General features: G+C 39.9%; 1 protein-coding gene across 2 annotated transcripts in view; it reads left to right on the forward strand.

The window, feature by feature from the left end:
* Positions 1-18,922, forward strand: part of LOC122320864 — a 74,711-nt gene that overhangs the window by 10,686 nt on the left and 45,103 nt on the right. The window lies entirely within an intron of this gene.

An 18,922-nucleotide genomic window follows, 5' to 3' on the forward strand; every position in this document is an offset into this window, starting at 1 on the left:
GATGTCCCTGCCCCTGGACCCGGTTTGCCCAAGTTTTCAGCTGCAGCTTTGTGGATTGTGGGTGCTAAGTGGTGACCCCGACCTCGCTCCCCTTCCCACTTTCCACTTTCCACCACTTTGTGCCACCTCGCCCTCCCACTTTTCGGGCCAAAAAAGCCTTGCGGTTGTCAGTCATCGTTTGTCTTTGTAATTTGTGCCCTGATGAGTTATACTTTCGAGTGCGTATTTGTCTGTCTGTCCCACTGTTCTGACTGATTAATGTGATGTGTGTGGATCATGAGCTCTGTGGATGATGAAAACTTTTGCTGATGGAATTTCGAGAATTTTGTGCGTGGCGAAAGAGGATGTAAGTCATGATTGGATGATTGGGTGATGGATATGAAAAGGATAATGTGGAACCAGAATTATGACAGCCTTAAAAACGCAATCAAATACATTCCCAAATATATACTAAACCTGAAACCTATACTAAAACCTGAATACAAACTGTAAGTTCGTAAAAAGTTTTTGTTATTCAACAGCAAATTTGCGGATTTTACCTTTCAGCTGCAAATCCTAATCGAAGTAGCCATAAAAACAACACCTTCTCTGGTTTTAATTCTTCGGATCTTATTGACACTAAATGCTTCAAAACAATTCTCCCAGCCACAAATCAGCTAAGCATAAAGGTCGCCACAAAAACAAAACTTTCCCAATAAAATGTTGGAGGAAACTTAAACCAAACCGACAACCGCAACACGAAAACCATTTGAACTTCGGGCAAGAAAATAAAATACGAAAAGCCGAAATGAAAACTGCTGATGACATTTTTCAGGAGCGAGCGCTGCCCAAGAAAGGGGAAACATAGGGAAACATTAATCATTTAATTTGATAAGCCATAAACGAAGTTGGCGATAATCTTTTACGTGAGCCGAGAATGGGGCAACAACTCCGCCCATCCACACAGAGGGTTGGTTGACTTTGACTTGGACTTAGTCTTGGAATTTAAGTTTGTGGGGTTAGCTCGAGCTGCGAGTGACGCATTGCATGCAATTTCAATTGATTACGCCACGCTCGAGGGGCCAGCTAAAAAGATGAGAGACAGACCCCGGAGGAAAACTACTTTTGGCTTTCACTTCACTTGCAGACAATCGAGGGTTGGCCAAACTTGTCGCATGAAAATGCAATTCAATTGATTTATGTGCTCGATGCAATTACTTGAGAGGAAGCTGAACGAGTTCTGGCTGCGTGCCGGGTGCCAATAAAAATCCAAGCTGCCCCTGCAACTGACAGCCGCATAAATTGCCGCCCCATTCCGGCGGAAAAACCAACCAACCAAGCAAGCAAGCAGCCAGTCGAACCAACGCCATCCACCATCTACAAATTTCTTGGGCGGTGGCAACCCTGGACACCTTGTCACTAGGTGTGAAAGTGCTCTGTGCCGCCACGCCCACACCGAAAAATAATCAATGGGCGTAACGGCAGCGGGCCAATTAAATTTATTGCCAACTCTTTTGTGCCTGCAAAATTGTTTTTAATTGTCCTTGGCAATTAAAAACACGCCTAGCCGTCTTTGCCTTGGCTCCTTCGCCCTTCAGAAATTAATCGAGTCGTGTGCCCAGATAAACACAAATTTTAAGAGGATAAACCCAAGGGGGTTCTCGTGGTTTTCGGATGGGTGAGTGTGCGGAAGGGGTGGCGAAATCCAGGCTGGGGTTGGCAAATTAAGCAGCAGGCGGAAAGAACTTTACAAAAGGTATTTTCAGTTGAAGTTTGGAATCAGACAGAATTTTAGATTAGCTTAAAGAATCAGGACAGTTTGCTCTCACTCTTTTCGAAACAGCTATTAAAGTTCGTTCCCAATTTGATAATTGTTATTTCTATAGATTAAAAAATGTCAAATGTTCGTCAATAAAATGTTAAAGCCTCTTCTGACATAATTCATCAACTTCAAAAGAATTATTGGACACTTTTATTGCATTTTTATTGGTTAACGTATCAATATGCCATAAACCAGAAGAAACAAACTTTTTTAAAATTAATTAATAGTGAAAATGTAATAAACTTTGAAGCTTTTAAGAATATGATCTAAATAGGCGTTTAGAGATGCAGCAAAATGGTATAGAAATTTTAGACTTTAAGAGGCATTGCTAAAATTCCATTTAATCCTTATCACTTCAGTTCTTGGCTTGCGTTTCAGCAATTTGGCTTTTCGCAAATGAATGATTTTTATGAGCCTGGATAAAGGAGGATGAGAATACCTGAAGCAGCTTCAGCTTCATCAGCCCGCAGCCGAAACCAATGAAAACTTCTTTATCCTTTTACGTCCAATCTTACCACTGGCATCGCATTTTTTTTACTCTTGTGTCCCGTCCACCGAGTAGTGCTTAAAAGATGCAAAGTAACTGCTGTCCCGAACCAATGTTGCCACATCTTGAGGCGCTTTTTGAGCCACTTGCAGCCAGTCGAGCTTCCTCTTCTATCTCATTTTTTCCTCGATTTTTTCCGTGCATTTTTCTCTTTGCATAGAAAAATCCACAAAATCGACATAATGCAATTTCATCTTGGCTCTGTTTTTTTCCTATTACCTTGCTCCATCTGCTGCTGGTCTTTTTTTTTATTATCTGTATTAAAGAGCGTGTTTTTTGGGCACGTAAAAAAACGATGAAAGCTGGTTTTAAATTTATCGGAAATGTTATTAAGTTTTAGGATTTTTAATTTGCGTGTAAGCATTTTTCCATTTTCATTTTTTAAAATTTTCAGTCTCCACTGAATTTTTTACTCCAATCTAAACCCAAATTTTGTACGACTGATTTCGATTTTGTTTTCGTTTGCATCTACAAATCTCCAAGCTGAAGCCATAAATCAAACTTTGTTCTACATATTTTTTTTATGCTGTTATCTCGTTCCGCTTATCACGAAATTTCCCGATCTCTGGCCGCTCGTATTTTCCCTCACAAATTTTATTCAAATGCTACGTGTTGCATTTTTTCAACCTGCACATCGCTCATAACTTTTCCACGACTATTTGGCGTATTTTTCCCCTTGCTCCCTTTTTCTATTCCACTTTTGTTTCTGGTCTGATATAGAGAATGGTTTATGAAAAACACAAACGAATATTTTTAAAAGTTTTATGTTTATTTAAATTTTATTGCAGAATTTAAAAGGCAACACAGAACTTAAATTTGGTTTCAGACATACTTGTTAGGCAACAAATGCCAGCTGTATTGCAAAATTGAAGCCTCTGTCTTTCATCCATTACTGGTTCATATTTATTTCCCTAGCCAGTGATTATTATTTCATTGGGCTTCTGCTTTGGGCCCTGTGCAAAATTCGCTGCCTTTTCATAATTCTTGGCGACTTTGTTTGTTTGAACTGTATGCAACGTTGCGTTTTGGTGGGTGGCTGGATTGGATTTGTTGCGATTGGTGATTCACATGTGGGGCACATTGCCATGTTGCAGGCGGAGCGTGAAACGCGGCAAATTGATTAGCATTTAAATTGCTTGCGAAATGTGTGGCACAAACAGCAACAGCAACAGAAACTGCAGCAGGACCAAAAATTAAGCCATAAAGCTGAAAGCGGACCATGAACGGTGGGCTGCCTGTGTGTTAGTGTGTGTGTGTGTGTGTGGATCTGTCGCCTGGCCGGCTCCATCTGTTTTTCCACCCCCACTTTTCCTGCCTTTTCCCATTTGGATTCCCATGGCTGCAATGAATTGCAAATAACGCATTGACCGCACTGCACCTTTGCCGCCACCTTTTGCGGACAATTCTGGGTGAACCTCAATCCCATTCCAGGTGTATATATATGTGCGATATCTGTCCAACTTTGCCCAGCGCCCGACTCCCGGCAAGCGTTGCATGTTGCTGGCACAACAGCAACATAAATGGCAGCAGCAGCAGCAACATTCGTTGCGTTTACCGCCAAAAACAGAGAACTAAAAACAAAAACAAAGCAAAAGAAAACCTGGACAAAGAGGTTAAAAAAACGAGTGCACAACAAGAGCATAAAATTTTTCATGAATTTGTAATTTATGTGCTAAAATGTTATCGTTGTTATCGCCGCTTATGTGTGAGTGTGCCCGCTGTGTGTCTGTTAAAAGTTGCTGGCCAGCGAATTGTTGTGCGCTTACGCTTCGCGTCAATGGAATGAGTGGGCGGTGGCTCGCCTAAGGGGCGTGGTTGGTGGCTTGAGGTTGGAGGTTTTTTACATGTTCAGCGCTAAGTGGTTTAAAAGTTCTTAAATAGGATAAAAAGTAAATATAAATTATCACAAAACCGAGCACGGTTCGTTTATTACAAAATGTTTTGAGTAATTAAGTTATTCAATTTCGTATAATGTTTTATTGCCTTTAATTTAATATTATATTATCTATAAATATTAAAAATGTTGAAATTTCAATAAAAGCCAGGCATTTAACACCAAAATCCCAGCACAACTCTTTTGTCTTAACTTCAATGACATGGATCTTGATTGCATTTCTTAAACAATTTGCCTGCCTTATTTATCAATATTTTATTATTTATTGACCTGGTAATTAAATGTGGGCGCACTCTTATGTATCCCTCCTTTATGGTGTTTCAATCGTGCTGAAGCTTTCTTTCATTTCTTGGGGTCTTTCATCTTCAGCCTTCCATTAAAAAAATATCATAATCAATATCGATGACATCGTCGGCGGCAAGAACAACAATTAACCTTCTTCAGCAGCTGCGTTGTGTTCTTAATGTGAAAATACAAACAAAAACAAAAAGAACCACACTGCAAAAAAGAACAACAAACAACTCAATTTGCCACTGTGGATGTTGCTGTCTGCTGTTTATTGTTATTTTTACTTGCTTATTGCCGATGTGATGTTGTTGTCGTTGCATATGTTCAGTCGTCGTTAAATCGTGGACATTCCACCCCTTGAAACCCCTTCTGATTTCACCTCTCTCGCCGCCCATTGGAAAAAGGATGATGACGTGGCAGTGATGAGTCGCCAGTTGTCGTCCAGCCGCAAACATTCAATTGAATTGCCCAACAAACAACTGAAACAACAACATGGAAAACGCTCTAAAAGCGATTCACATACGGGCTCCTTTCAAAAGGTCACCGCCAGTGGGGAACTTAGCCTCTATGTTTTTATTTTTGTCTGGCCAACCGATAAGTAAACCGATGGTCAGGGCATAAAACTTGATAATGAAATTGGAAAATTTAAAAAAAGGAGCGTGCAAAAAATATAAAATCACTAACGAAATAGAAAGGGATTACAAATGGGAGGTTATAGTAAGGCAAACTTTTAAAATACTCTTTAAAAGTTAAACTAATAATTACGGGAAAAGATTTCCTTCCTAAATCATTCATTATTTAAATGTTATTGAAAATTCAAAATTAAACATTCGCTGCAATATTTCTCATTGCTGGCTTCATTTGTGTTTTGAAATATTTATGAAGTCAATTTTGCATAACCAAATTTAAAATGGATTTATGGATTTTAGTTTGAAATATGCGCGCAATATTTATTGAGCCATGCCGTTGTACTGCACTTTGTTTATTAATAAATGAAGCAAAGTTTATTATTTTCTACTGGGTTTATTTGATCGCGGCTTAAATGTCATATTCGTTTTAAATTAGTTAAAAAAATCTTGAGAACCTTGAGAAACTTTCAAAGCCAAGTAATGAATAGAGTAGATCAAGCTCTTTGTTCTTTCCCTTAATTTTTAGCTGGAAGTCTGCAGATCCACATGGAATACACATCCATATACAACATATCCATATCCATTAAGCTGCCGCCGTCAGCGATTCATGTTCGCGCTCATGTCCAGACGTCGCCTTTTGCTAAGTTCCCCTCCTTACTTAAAAGTACACTGAAAAATAATTTCTATTAAAAAAAGGTTCCTAAATTTTTTTTTAATTATAAACATTAAATGTATTTTTAAAATGATATTTTTTCTGAACAGAGCATAACTCAAGAGATCCAACTAAAAATAATTTTGATATTATATACTGACTGTTCTCCCATTATACTTTTAAAAACAGAACCGGATTGATGATATTAATGCAAATAACAACAATAACTGCAAATTAGTATTTTAATAATCTGATTTTTCCCAGTGCACTATTCTTTCCCTTACTTTTCCCCCTGCTGTCATCGGCTTCGTTTTTGGTTTCGCTTAATGCAGCGCGCGACATGCAAAGCGGTCAATCCACTGGGCCCCTGCTCTTTGGCCTTAGTCCCTCCGCCCCCTGCCACTCCCCCTTCTGGACTCCCCATCCCACTCCCCACACCCACTTTTCCACCCCGCCCCCCAAACTGACCTTATCTCGCCAACGTTCGACGACATAATAAAACTCGCTCTGCTTCGGTTTTTCAGCATTTATTCTGTTGTTTTGTTTTTCTGTTCTCCCGTTTTGGGTTCAGCATCGTAAAACATTTTTATAATGCGTTCACGTTGTTTGCCCGAAGATCGTTTAGAGGATTTTTTTCTTAGCTGGCGAGGGAATCGATGATTTGGGTAGGTTCTCCACAATGTAACTCAGTTACGAACAGTGCGTTTCGAATTTAATATCACTAAAATGCTTCTTAAAAACAAATAATTTTACTTACCAAATAAAACTACTTACTTGTGTTTAATATAAATTTTTGTTTTTCAAAGCAATCTGATTTCCAAAATCTTTCTGCTGCCAAAGTGTTTTTATACTCATGTCACGGCGTGTACCGTGGTATATCTCTTTTTCATTTGCATTGCGGAGGTGGCTCAATTTCGTCTTCGGGCCATCAAATATTGAGCGCGTTTTAAGTGACACTTTACATCAGCATTGACACTCACATCGTGTCGCTGTCTCTGGGCCCCTATATAGTATATCTGCTCCTCTCTTTCATTTACCGATGCTATCTCTGTCCCCCGTTTTAGCTATATAGTTTGCGTGAGGATCGTAAAATGTATTTTTTATGGCGCAAGGCTTTTTAGGAATTGTTTTTTGGTCTGCCCGTTGGTTGCACCACCGATGATGAAAAACTTGTGACTTCGTTTATCGATTGACTAAATTTAATGGCTTTCCGTTAGTATAGCACCCCCACTTGAGACTCTTTCACCACTTTGCTTATGTTTATGCTGGCTTTATATTTCCGATTTCTGGATCGTTTGATCTCTCCCTAATTGGAATTCTCATGGAGTTTTTGTTCCGGTTTCGACACTGCATTTGAGAATCAACGGAAGCAATGGTTAGGAAAGCCCTTCTGGTTTCTCTTGAATTTTTTGGGTGGTGCAGGTGGTTAGGTGGTTGGTTGGGTGGGTTTGTATACATAGTGCTTGCTCAAACTTCCTTCGAGTGCTGCTAGTGGCGCCTGTCAACTTGCATCGATAAAAATCTGCAGCTTCCTGCAATTTCCGCTTTTGACAATATGCGGGCTGCATACAAAGTTTTCCCAACCCTCCGGCTCGATTTTTCCTTCTATTCCACACTTTTCCCAGCCCCGCAGGTAAATATGTATTTAGATAAGTGTCACTTATCTGAGCAACCCAGCTAAGAATCCTCATTCTTCGCCAGTTGTTCTCCCATTGGAGACTCTTCAAACTGACTGCCGCACACGCAATTAATTCTCTTAATTGAAATTGCAACCGCCTTCTGCCCACCTAATTGGTAGTTGCAGTGGGCGTGGCCAAAAAAAGGCGGGTACGGGGTCAGGGGACATATCACTTGCATCGGAAAGTGGCGCCCCAAAAGAAAGCAACCAGCAGAAAGCGAAGAGCGAGTTGCGAAAGATGAGAATCCCGAATGGGAATCGAGAATGAATGGCTGAGCGAATGGGCACAGTGGATGGCTGGAATTCATGCGGAATTATTAAAAAATAATCCCCTGAATTTTATATTCTCTTTGGAATGAAATTCTTTTCTTAAGAATTTCAGTTCCAATTTATATTAAACTTTCGGCCCATTAAGATTGGAACACATGCCAGGTGATTGCCACATTCCACAAGGAAAAGCATAAAATTAAAATCTCTCAGTGGGCCAACAGTGATTAGAAGCTATAAAAATATATTTAAATATTATGGGAATTTTATGTTGGGAACAGCATAAACCATTTACCTGAGATACATTTTTAAGCAACAGTTAGAATAAAATTAAATGATGAATTTAGGAAACTGCTGAATCTTTTTATAATTAATAAATCTTTAAACAATTAAAAATTGTTCAGTTTTTAGCAAGTGTCGAGTGCATTCAAGCCCACTGTTCGTTTCGTTGGACAAATGAATGAATACATGGATTCCTTGGCAATTTTAAGGAGGGCGCAAGGCAAGAGAAATGTGAGAAGTGCGGGCGAGGCGACAAATGCAGTAACTGGAAAATTGCGCGACAATTAAAGATTTTGCGCGACAGTGTGAGGAGGGGGAGGAGTTGAAGGGGTTAAAGGGGGCCGGAAAAGGGGGAAAACAAGGCGGAGGCGTTTTCATCTCTGGTTGTCGTTGCCCCGAATGTAAGTCAAGTGAGGCGTAAAGTGCATGCGGGATAGGGGTGAAAGTGTGTAAAGGAAAACCATTGCAGCGTAAGTCTCCTCGCCAGTTCTTCCTGCCCCCTTTCCGATTTTTCTCATCCCCCCACTTTTCCCCTTTTCCCAAACATTTTCCCCCATTGTAGTTGTTGTCAACTTGTTGCTGGCGAAACAGTGAAGATCTCTAGCTGAAGCGAATGTGACAACTTGGCTGACAAAATGCTAACAAGATGATGTGGCGCAAACTTTTTTCTAGCGTCTCCCTGGTTTTTCCGTAGTTTTCCTCACTTTGCAGCGAGCAACAAGCTGTGCCAACAAATGACCAAACGTCTGCCAAGTGTCGCCACCAAAAACGGAGACAAAGTGCCGCATGCGACCACCCAAAGCGACGAAGTTTTCCACGTAGGCTGAATTTAATTCCAAGCAGCAATGTGTCTTCATAGTTTACGTCCACATTCCTAGGTTTTCTGCAGCCATTTTGCAGTTCTTATTGCTATTTAAAAACACAATGTGAAGGCAATATCTTTAAAATCCAATCTATACATTTTTACTAAACACCTTAAAAAACACTGCCAACAGAAGTACACATAAAAAACTTTTAATGTGCATAAATTTGTAGATTAGAAGAGTTAACCATTTTTTAAAAGGGATGTTTTTGCTCGCAAGGGTATTTAATGGAGCGAATCCTTTTCAAAGCGTCACCTCTCGTTTGCATTGAAATACTTTTCCTGCGTACAATTTATGAGCCAAGGCAGCAGCAGCGAACGACAAGAAAAAAAAATGGGCAAACAAATTCTTCGTGGCGGCCACGCGGCGTATGCGCAATTTTCCCCTATGTGAAACCGTAAATCATTGCGGCCAATGCTTGACATCTATGAGAGATTCTCTGTATGGGTGTGTGTGTATCTATGTGTGCGTGTTGTGGGTGTCAACGCCCCTCTCTGTGGGCGTGGCGGATGCGAGTGTGCGTTAATCTTAACTGAGACTGCAGTCGCCGCTCGTCTTCACGTTTTTCTGCCTTTGACAGCAACGGTCGGCATTTAGTTTTAATTTATGGCACATTTGCTCACTTTATGTTCATTTCTTTCGCCCAGATGAAGGCACCACCCACCCATCTAGTCACCCCATTCCTTGTGCTCCACGAGAGGGTTGCGCCCTCGATTTTGATTGCTTCGGAAAGTGCAGAAATTACAAGACAATGGAAAAGAAGAACGCCCAGAAGTCTTTGAAGATCTTTGGGTCTTTAAGATTAATTATAAGCGAAACATTGAATCGGTTTTCCATCGTCCTGAAATGCGTATTGACACCCGGTTTCCAACATGCACATGTGTATTAAAAATCTAATTCTTTGAAGATCAAGTTTACTGCAGTCCCTAGAAATTAAGATTCACAGCCCATAACTTTGCCAATTTTCATCCGATTTTAAAGTAGCATACCTTTAAACGTTTGTGGTTCCATTTGCAAAGAAACTGCATTCGAAATTCTAAATTTCTTATGGGATTTGCTGACAAAGGCCCTAAACTGCTCTTCCTAATCAAGGTCTTGAAACTGGCTTCTGTTATTGCCATGGCATATGCGCCTTTGAGGACTCCACTTCACTTCGCTCTAGACGACCATCGACCACACCCCAACTGTGGAACATGGTTGAACAACGCGGATAACAGCCATGAAGCACGGGTATTAATTTGGACTATTCAATGTGCCACTTAATACCAAAGACGTGTCAATTTCACGGCTGACAGAATCGCCGGAGATGATGATGCGCCGCTCTTCCTCATCGTTGACATCCTTTAGTGATGGATTGGGAGCGAGGAGGTCGGCGGCAGGTCGCCACTGGGGATTAATTACAGCCATCAAAAGTTATTAGACGCAATTATCGCAATGTTGGCAACGTGACTACGATTTGAGGCCACTTCAAGCTGCTTGGTATTGAGTGAATAACCAGACAGAAAATGGGATCAAATGCGTTTTATAAGTTTTATGGTCAGTTATAGTTGAAATGGCTGTGAGAGACGTAAATATTGTGCAAATATCTGAGGTATCATAAACAAAAAGAAAGTCTGTTGGAGTCATAATAAACTTGTTTTGAAGTTATTTAAATCTTTATTTTTTTTGTGAACTACAATAATTTTTAATTAGTAGAAACAATACTAGGCACTCCGGCCCTGAAGCAAGTGCAAAATTACCCAAGTCGGCAGAAATGTTGTCGAAAACATCGGACAGCAATCTAATCAATGGCATTACCAACGAACACCGCAGCAACTGTTGCAGGAACACCAGCAACATAAATAGCATTAGCACACTAGCAACAAGCTCATCAACATCTCCATCAGCAGCGGCAATTAAATTGCGAGAGAGCCGAGAGCTGGTCGAGAAATTTCATTGCTTCCTTCTCGGAGGCATTTTCACCCTATTTCCCCAACATTATTCCCGCTTTCCCCGACTCCGTTCTCTCGATTTCCCGGGCCATGTCTGTCCGCATTTGTCAAAAGTTGCCGCTCTCCGGTGGCTAAAACCGCAGACTCTGGACCTCAACTGCCTCGCCCTCATCAATTTCCCAAGCCACAACAAATGATTTGTCAGCTTGCATAGAGGAATCTTTCAAAATTTGTCGTTGGCTGGCGTAATTAACACTTTACCGAAAAATTGAACTTGCCCGGCCGCAGACGAGGCAGATATCCATTAACAATGGCTGCTGCTCCCCAATTTCCTTCTAATTTCCCCGATTTTCCAGCCAACGGGAGTGCTAAAACAATTAGAAACAGCCGCGCTTCGTCGCTTGTCGGTTGTCATTAACGCAGAATGCGACAAAAATGATCAGCAGCAGGAACACGGAAGGAGACAAGTGTGCAATTTTTACTGCACAGAAAAAAATATCGTCTTCACCAATAAAGTGGTGCTGAATTAGAGAGAAGATACAAAATCGAAAATATACGTTGTCAATGAAATTAAGCATAAAAGAAAATAATTCTCAAAATTTGCAGTAAAAGAAATTTCATGTTTTTAAACTTCAAATAATTTGTTAAAATTATAAGTGCAATTTCGCTATGTTAATTGGAAATAAGAGAAGTTTGAAAAAAATGTTTAAGATTTCAAAGTTATGGTTTTACTCCGAATTGGATGCTTTACAAGTCAAACTAAACTTTCCGGCATTTCCGATTTAAAGTATATAATTATCATAAAAATTTAGTAATTCCTGTATCTGAAAATATTTTTGTAATACATTTTTATCATCATTTAACTCTTCAGATTTGTTCTCTCTGCTAAATATTAAAAACCACTTTTTGTCAAGTTTGTCGCAAGCGTAAATATGAAAACTTTTGTTGATTGAGGCAATTAGCAATTGGCCTCGCTCTTGGCCCGACCAAATGTTTGTCTAATTACACTCGGCACACACTTTACACAGCTTTCAGCAGGCTGCCATTTGTCTTCATTCTGTGGCAGCACCACGAACTCGCTTTATTTGCCTTTGCCACGGCGGCAACATGCAGCATGCAACATCCAAAGCACAGCAACATTGACAGACTCCGTCAACGAGATGTATTTTTTTGCTGCTGAAATTAATGTGGCAAAAGTTTGCCAACGCATGGCAACTGCAGCGAGCTGTTCCCGTATTTTCTACCCCATCGTCGAAACTTTTTGACATTTCTTTAATTTTTTTTTTTGGCTCGAGGCGCCCGTGGTTTTCACTACCATAAAATTATACTTTATAGCATATTCCGGCTGCTGCTCCCGGCCGTATTATAAATAAGTTTATGGTCGCACGGATGCAGGGCCAAATGTTTAATTATATGTAGGGCGTGGTCCAGACCCTGATTAAGAGTGCCAGCAAAAGGCTTCCCCAGAAAAGCTGACAAATTGATTGATGATCTGCTATAAAATGTCTCGTTTGTTGCGAATGCAACGCAACATAAATTTGCAAAAAAATTATGGCAGGGCGAAAGAAAGGCCGCTGAAAAAAAAAACCGGAGAAAGAGTAAAATGTAGAACAAAGCCTCGGGCCCAGAAGCCATAAAAAAGAGTGAGTCAAACAAGGAGCATTCGGCAATGTCTGAGTTGGTTCGACGAGGAGCGAGTGCAGAAGTTATAATTAAAAACATATGTGTCATGACCCAAGGCTAAAGAGTGAAAAACGTTGAGAGAAAGAGGGAAAGTTCGAAAAAAAGGGGGAATAAGAGAGTCGGGTTGTGTTAAGTTGAAGTTTACTTAACCCCGAATGGGTTAATTAGAAGTCCGTGGCGAAGTCAGATGGCGAATGGCAGCTGAAATGAAACCAGTCAAGGTCAGAAAAGTATTGCGAAAAGTACAATAAAATAGAGAGTCCGAGTAAAGAGAAAAGAACAATGGTTCGAAACTTACTTGCATTTTGTAATTTCCGTAAATAATTTTTGTTAACCTCCTACATCAAAAAAACTTAATAGAAAGTGTAACAAAAAATTCCTTTGCAGTAATCTCTTCTGCTTAAAAAAAGGGTTTTCCAGCTAAAATTAAAGAATAGCTTCATCAAAATATCTTATCTCACTCTTCAAACTTTGAAACTCCAAAAATCTCAGTTTTATGACCCCCATTTCTCCCCAACTAGCAACTCTTTAAGTTAAGCTATTCGAGACTCGAAAAACACACCCTGCGATCCCCATAGCATCGTTTCTCTTCAATCACCTGGTGGTAGGTGAGCCATTTTTCTCAACTAACAAGACTCCACCCAGTTTACCATCAAAGACGACTGTACTTTTACCTGTACCGAGAAATCGCTGAATCGTCACAAAATCACTTTTACGATTTTGGTTTATATACTCACATATAGGTATATATGGCAATAAAGAGGAAAAATAATATGGGAAACTAGCCCAATACAACTGAGAAATCTCAGTCCCAAACTGACTGGGATTCCCCCTCTGCGCTGTCGTTGCAAACTTTTGGCATCCAGTGTTCGAGGCTCAATAAAATTGCACGACGAAGGAGCTGGCAAACAAAGTAATTTTTATAGCGGCCAACATCTTCCCGCACACACACACATGCACACATGAAGCTGAGCTTTACATATATGGCGAATACTTTACTTATACTTCCTCAACTTTTTCACCTTCCTTCGGGTTTTTCCAGCTTGCATGATTTTTTTTTCGGATCCTTATTTTTTGCCTTTCCGCAACGTCACAAAGTTGCCGCAATCTGTTGAGGCTGCTCCGGAATCCGAAACGCGAAAAAGGTGGAGTTGTCTGGTAGTTCAATTCGTTAGCTAAGGGGTGGCAAAAACAAAAAAAACAAAAAAAATGGCTGGGGAATGTTGGATATTCATAGCTGACTGCGAACAATTTACGCCTCGCATTACGCAAACTTTTTTCGGTGGGATAGTGAAAGTCAGCGTGACTTTCCAGTTGGGGGGTTGTGCTCGTATTATTTACATTTATAAAAAATATTTTCCCCCAACACATATGCATCAATGTGTTTGGGCGGCTCCCCTAATTCCAAGAGTTGCAACTTATTGAAAACGAATGGCGTGTGAAAAATTCGGGGGAGCTTTTTATTTCGTTATGAGTTGCCATGAAATCGGAGCAAGTCATATCGCAAACATATATCAAAGTAAACGAATCCTATATGCAAAAAACACGGGACATATGTCAGTTGTTTTATGAAGAGATAAAATAAGGAAGAATAAATATATTATAAGGAGAAGGGAAAATTTGTGTTTGTCATGAAACCGTTTTCACTATCAAGATAACAAGTTTAATATTTTTTTTAAGGATATAGATTCCATTAAGAGAAAAATTTATGGTAAAATAATAAAAGGCCAATATTAATAAAAGAAATGTGCCTTATTAAATAAGTAATAATAATAATAACTCCACATGTCTTTCTCCTTGGGGTTAATCTGTTTAATACATCCCAGTAGATAGGATAATTACTATCTTCCTCAACTGGTTTTCATTTCCATTTCCACACACAATGGCGAGATTTCCCTTGGCTAACCACATGAGACAAAATCCACTCAACCAGAAGAAGACAAAGATACAGAGAGTGAAATAGAAGCGGAGAGGCAGAGGGATAGTGAACTTTTCCAAACAGGATGACACAAATTAGGTCTCAAAATTAGCCAGCTTTGCGGAGGAGAGAGTTTTTCAGCAGCAACAGGATCGGGGTTAAAGTGGTTGTGCCATGGAGATAGTAACAGCTTTTCCGGAAATCTTTTAGCTGGGAAATATTTAGGCACAAAATGCCAGCTAACTGTTGCTCGAGTACAAAACTTGGCACAGCCGGAATCCGTTTCCGGGATTTTTGCCTACTTTTCGTGGCCCGCTTTTCGCTTTTCTGTCTGAAGCAGAAAACTGTTGCACTTTTCTTATGCACTTCTCTTCTCTTTTTTTTGTGTGCGGCAGCACTGCACATTTTTTAGTGTAAATATTATTGGCAACAAACACTGAAAGTGGAAAAGCAGGTTTGTGGGCAGTGGGGGGGCGTGGCAGGCTGACAATGGGCGGCTGAAGTGGGTGTCTGTGCCTAACAGTTCATGGAGAGGTCGGGAAAAGTCGGAAAAGCCGGGGGAGCGCTGAAGTAGCTGCTGTTGCTGTTTGTGCCGCACTTTAAATGCACTTGAAAGTGTTTGCTTATGGCACTCCAAACTCTCTCACACACACACATACATAACCACGCGGGAAGCCAACACCAACACACGGAAAATATATATAGCACTTAAGTTTAGTTTGGCCGCTTTCAGGTTGAAGTTTTTAAAGTAATTTATTTTTTTTCTACATACTTTTCCTTTTATTTTTTGTATCCACAGCTGAGGGTGCATTCTCGCTGTCTTGTTCTTACTCCTTCTGGAATGCATTTTTGATTTTTTTTATAAATTCCCTTGGCCTTGTTGCTGTTTTTTTAGCTGTCACTGTTGCCGCTTCAGGGGAACTTGCAGCCATGTTGCTGATGGCTCCTTTTTTCCAACCAATTTTCTTATGTTTTTGCTGTTGCTACTGCTTTTTCTTCTTTCCGTGTTGCCTTAATTTTTGTTGTTTTTCCTGTTGATGCTGTTTGCTCTGTTGTTGTTCCAGTTGATGTTGCATTCTCTCTGCTTTTCTGCCCTGCATTTTAAGTGCGTTTCGGCCATGTCCGCAGCTGTTTGTGTGTTTCACCTTCTTCTCAGCCATTTTTAAGTGACTTGCTGTCGACATTCCACCGACTACTACACAAAGAAGAATTTTTTTTCAATGTCAAATAAGTATTCGTATTGATTTTAGGAGCATTATGTGTGCTGCACTTATTTAAAAAGAAACTTTATAATGTTGAACTTATAGGAAAATAAAAAAAAACCATCTTAAATATAATAAAACTTTATGATATATGTATATACCATTTTTTTCTGAGTATACCCCCTTTTGCGCACCCACTCACACCCACTTATAACCCATTTTTGTATGTTGCATACTTTTTGCGAGCTGCCGTTCTTTTCCCCGTTTCTTGTTCTCTCGTTTGCCAGCCATAAATCATCTTGTTGAGTGCCACACTGTGGCAAAGGCTTAAAGTGTTAAATCAGCACAAAATGCTGCCTGAAGGGGGTTAAAGGGGCACCGAGGGGGTTAAACAAAATGTGCCAAGCATACGGTGGCAAATTCAAATCACATTATTATATATTTCATGCTTTCGAGTGGGAGGACCGTAAAAAATGTGGGGCGCTAACTTAAAAAACGAGCCGAAGAAGTTTGAGCATACAAACTAGTGCAACTAAAATTAAAGTATTTTTTTGAAACTAAACTAGGATATAAGTCTCAAATTTAACTTATCAAAGATAAATAGGAAACAAGAACTACAAAAATCGTGTTAATTCTGTATTTCCCTAATTATAAGCTCGAACAATACTGCAACATACCTCCGATTTTCCGAACTGATTCAGTAAATTTTAGCTTGCCTGGAAACTGTTAATTGGCCGTTAACAATAAGCTAATAAGCAATAGGCCGGCCCCAGGCTTCCGCTTCAGTCGAAATCCCCTAAGCCGTAATGAGTTCAATTCTCGTTGCATGAGGTCAGAAGGTCCTCGTAGGAAATCCCACCCCCAAACGCCCCGAATATCCTGACCCGAAACGTTGAGTCAAACCGTTGTAAACTTCTGAGACCGCAGTAACCAAACGGCTCAAGCCAACCGGAGCTATCTAAGCCAACACACACACACTCGGGCACAGCCAGGGGTCCTGGACCTTAGTCCTGGGTTCCTGGGTCCTGGCCATAGTCCTGATCCTTCGCCCGGCTCGTTGAGTTGCAAATTTTAATCCCAGAGTGAAGCTTAAACAAATTTTGTGCCTCGACCGACATATGTGGGCATAATTGAAGTCGAAATGGGATGCAGAAAGCACGCTTACTGGAGTTACACTGCAGCAAAAGAGAATGATATATTCGGGAAACCAAAAAAGTTATAAAGATTAGTAAGAAATTATTTTTTTAATTTTAAAAATACATACTTTGTAAGTAATGAAAGACGTGAAGGTTACTATTTTAATAAATTTAATAATTTTTTTTGTTTTATTTTCTTAGTTCACTATTGATACTTATTTATATATTCTTAAAACAATGTGTTTCAAGTGAAAACTCCAGCCTCATACTCACATTGCTCACATCGTTCTATTGTATTTGCATTAGTGTAGTAAATGCAAAGTGTTATAAGCTTTATTATGCTTGCCATGGCAACATCCTCCTCTTTTTCGCCCTCGGTCCTGTGAATTTTGTTTTACCCCCTAACATATACCACATATAGAAAGAAAGGTCGGTCCCAAGCACGAGCTTACGTCTGGGAGTTTCTGTAATGATGTGCCCAAATCCCGCACACGCAGAGGCAAACTATAATCCAAATTCCATCTGCAGGAATGAGAGTGTTCGGATTGGAGGGTTTGGGTAAAACAAAGAAATTGGTTAACACTCTCTTACATTTATAAGCCGATGAACAGACACTCTTTAAGTTTTAAATGAAATCGTAATTTGTTCAAAGCTAAATAACTTTTGTGTACCTTGCAGCATTTTTAGTTTTTATTTATTATTTCTTTACCAAAGCTCCACACTATTGTTATCTTTTATTCATCACATGATAAAATGCCAAACAAATTGAATTACGAATTCGTTTCTACCCCATTGTTGTCTAAGGGTAGTGAAAAACGTTTGGGTAAAACCCAAAAATGGATTGATAATATCCCGCAAATGATTAACTTGTCTGAAAGTTTTTTGTCAGCGCCTTGGGGGGCTTTTAGATGGATGGGGGGATGGGGTGTTATCGAGGGACCGCTCACACATGTAAGCCCCCGTATGCTAATAGTTTTTCGAGCTTCCAACGAATTTGTCAAGCTGTCTTATGCCTGCCTCTCGCTTTTCCCTTCCCCAAATTCAAATCAATCCGGCAAAGAAGCGATAAGAATATAGAGAGGGGGATAAGTGATTGTGGGTTTCTCATCAAATTAGATCCAAATGGCATCGTTGATTGGTCTGCGTAACTGACAGCTCATAATGAGATTGAATTTTTCTCCGCAGTAATTGATAAAGGGTTGGATCTGGCAGAGTCCCCCTGATTTATGCAACTATGTCAATGTCAAATGCCGGCCATAACTCTTTGGCCAGCCCTCGCAGCACATAAATATTGTATCACATGGCGTCATAAAAGAAATAATGATAAATAACCAAATCAGCAGAGGCGGCAGCAGCCGAAACAGAAGTGTCCCAAAAATTACTTCATTGCAGTGGATGCGACAGCAGAATTTCATAAACAAGGAGACAAGTCTCCGAGTCGTATATATCTTATAAAGTCCCCCGATCTCTGCCCGTCTTTGCACTTCTCTTATCCGCAACGAGGCGGTAATAAATCTCTTGGCAAAAGGCGAAAAGGCAAATCGTACAGATTATTAGGCCTCTCACTCCGCATTTCCCTCTTCCTCGCTTTCCATTGCGTCAGGAAAACATCTGGCAGCTTTTGGAGGATTTTATGGATTTGCCAGGGGAGTGGGCGTGTCCCAATAGAAATACTTATGTTTATGCGATGAGCTCAAATTCTGACAGTGGATTAAGGTTTTGCATAAATATTGAATGTCTAAATCATCAAGTGGAAATCAAAATTATTGAGAGGGAAATTGTTTGGATTGCAGAGCCACATTTAACACATAACACAAACCTCAGAAAATATTCTTAGAGATGTAAAGAAAATGTTCAAATTTAAAGGCTAAACTAGATTGTTCATTGGTCGGGTTTTATTATTCGGGAAACGCAACGTTTAATAAAAAATATATTTTAATAATTGTATGTATAAAAGCTTACCTACAAATACTGTTTTCATAAAATCCCCTTAACTTTTTTCACTTAAAATTTGAAATGCACTGTTTCGCTAACTTTTAACTCCAGAAATAGCTAATTGCTGACCATCTGTCAGCTAACCGCCAACGGCAATCAAAAAGTTAAGAGCCAGAAGAGCGACAATTCGACCGCAAACTAATTTATTAATCCCCT

This window comes from Drosophila ficusphila, unplaced genomic scaffold, assembly GCF_018152265.1.
Source record: "Drosophila ficusphila isolate 14025-0441.05 unplaced genomic scaffold, ASM1815226v1 contig_127, whole genome shotgun sequence".
Lineage (NCBI taxonomy): Eukaryota > Metazoa > Arthropoda > Insecta > Diptera > Drosophilidae > Drosophila > Drosophila ficusphila.